The 2,500-nt window shown below is 53.6% G+C and overlaps 1 protein-coding gene across 1 annotated transcript in view; it reads right to left on the bottom strand.

Moving 5' to 3' along the window:
• LOC125047602 overlaps positions 1–2,500 on the bottom strand; it is a 20,542-nt gene that overhangs the window by 11,001 nt on the left and 7,041 nt on the right. The gene's annotated exons all lie outside the window — the stretch shown is intronic.

The following is a 2,500-nucleotide window of genomic DNA, read 5'->3' as shown; positions in this document are numbered from 1 at the left end:
GTGTCTATATATATGCCTATATATATATAGAAGTATGTATTTATATGTATATATACGCATATATATATAAATATATACAATTATTCATATATATACATATATATAGTTATGTATATACATATGCATATGTATATAGGCATATATATATGTATATGACTTCTACAGTGCCTCCTCGTGGCCACCCATGGAAACTAGGTACCTTGCGGTCCTAGGCTGAACTGTGGAGGCTCTTGGAGCAGCAGGAGGCCCTAAAGGTACGGAGCTATGGCCCACCGGCGTGTGGATACGCCCTGGCTTCGTACTAACTCCTGTCCCCCGCGCCCCCTGGGGTTAATGGGCGGCTGTGGGGAGGCAGGCCTTGCCAGTCGGCCCCCCCGAGATAACCACTGGCAACAACCAATGTAGATGTTGACGCTGGGGGGAGGGCTAAAGTCCCTCCTACCCAGCAAGTACGGCGGGCTGTGGGTCCCTCTGGGTTGGCGACCGCTGGGACTCGGGTGGGGAGGGGGGGTTACCCCCAGTCCCAGCTGGGTCCCAGCGGCCGCCAGCCTGGCGTGATGCTTGTGGGGGAAAGCCCCAGGGAGCCCTGCAGGTGGATTATGGGGCCTGCAGCCAGCCAACCTCCTCTATATGGGGCGGCGTCGGTAGGGGTGGCAGAGGTGGCACCCACCCGGAGTGACTGCGCGAGGTTAGACCTCAGGCGGACTGTCAGGGTGGGGGCTTGGAACATCCGTTCCCTGCGACAGGACGATCGGTTACCACTAATATCGAGGGAATTGAAACAGCTGAGAGTTGAGGTGGCTGCTCTCTCGGAGGTGAGAAGACCTGGCAGTGGCACGATTAGTGTGGGTGGCTACACCTACTACTGGTCGGGCCGCAGCGATGGCCACCATCTCCAGGGAGTAGCCATAGCCATCTCCAGCAGACTTCAACCCTTGGTAGTTGAGGTCACTCCAGTCGATGAGCGTATTATGGTATTGAGACTGAAGCTTTCATTTGGCTTCATCTCTCTTGTTGCTGTATACGCTCCTACGGATGTATATAAACTTGAGGTGAAAGAGATGTTTTACGCTAAACTTGCATCTGTGGCAGACAGATGTCCTCGGCGAGATATTCGTATTGTGCTGGGCGACTTCAATGCGGTATCCGGCTGTGATCGAGCTGGCTATGAGATGTCTGTCGGTCCTCATGGCTCAGGAGCTGATGCTGGCAGCGAGAATAGCCTCCTTTTCCGTGACTTTGCTAGGTCCCAGAAATTGAGGATTTCTGGCTCCTGGTATCAGCGTTCTGACCCACATCGCTGGACTTGGTACAGCGATACAGGGAGAGTGGTCAAGGAGATCGCCCACATCCTCGTTAGCACTCGATGGAGGATCCTCCAGAACTGCAGGGTATATCGAAGCGCTGAGTTCTGTGGAACTGACCATAGAATAGTAGTGGCTACTCTCCGGGTCCACTTTAGAACCCCCCGTCGCCCAAATGAACACCCTAGGGTGTTTAATTTGGACAGATTGAGGGAGGACGAGTGTACCCGGGGGTTTGCCGAGGCTATCTCTGTTCGTCTCGCAGCACTCGAGGGCCAGACAGACCCTGTTCTTATGAGGGATACCTTCAAGCGTGAAACACTTGATGCAGCTCAGGAATCCATTGGTGAACGCCCAAGAACAAGACAGAATTCCATCTCGCAGGAGACGCTGGAAGCCACAGATGCTTGTCGTGCGGCTCGACTGTCAGGGGATCGCACTTTGCACCGCTCTCTGGTGCGCAGGACTAGGTCACTGTTGAGAAGGGATAAGGAACAGTTTATCAGTAGTCTTGCAGAGGAGGTCGAAAGCCATTTCCTTGTAAATGACCTTCGTCCTGCCTACCAAGCTCTGAGAAAGCTGAACTCCAAGTCCCCCTCACAGACGGCTGCAGTCCGCTCAGCAAGTGGCCAGATAATCTCAGATCCTGATGGGGTGCGTGTGCGTTGGGCTGAGTATTTTGAGTAGTTGTATAAGGTTGATCCACCAACAGTTAACATGGATGCGGGTAATGTTGAGACTCCTCTGCCAGATCCACCCATCAGCGAGGATCCACCCTCCCTGACCGAAATCAGGGGGGCGATCTCCAAGCTGAAGAGTGGTAAAGCAGCAGGTGTCTGTGGCATCCCAGCTGAACTGTTAAAGGCTGGTGGAGAACCTATGGCAAGGGGCTTGCAAGCAGTCCTGTCTGCCATATGGCAGACTGGTACCTTTCCCCCTGACCTGCTGAGGGGTGTGGTCATCCCTCTCTGGAAGGGGAAAGGGGATCGGTGGGACTGCAGCAATCACCGAGGCATTACACTACTCAGTGTACCAGGCAAGGTGCTCGCACACATCTTACTGAGACGTATCAGGGACCACCTGTTGAGGCACCAAAGACCGGAGCAATCTGGTTTCACTCCTGGTAAGTCCACAATAGACCGCATCCTGGCGCTTCGAATCATTATAGAGCGCCGTCGTGAGTTCGGACGTGGGCT

The sequence above is a fragment of the Penaeus chinensis genome, chromosome 41, assembly GCF_019202785.1.
Source record: "Penaeus chinensis breed Huanghai No. 1 chromosome 41, ASM1920278v2, whole genome shotgun sequence".
Classification (NCBI taxonomy): Eukaryota; Metazoa; Arthropoda; class Malacostraca; order Decapoda; family Penaeidae; genus Penaeus; species Penaeus chinensis.
Note: the sequence above shows the minus strand (reverse complement) of the source record. Positions and strands in the feature narration are given on the sequence as shown.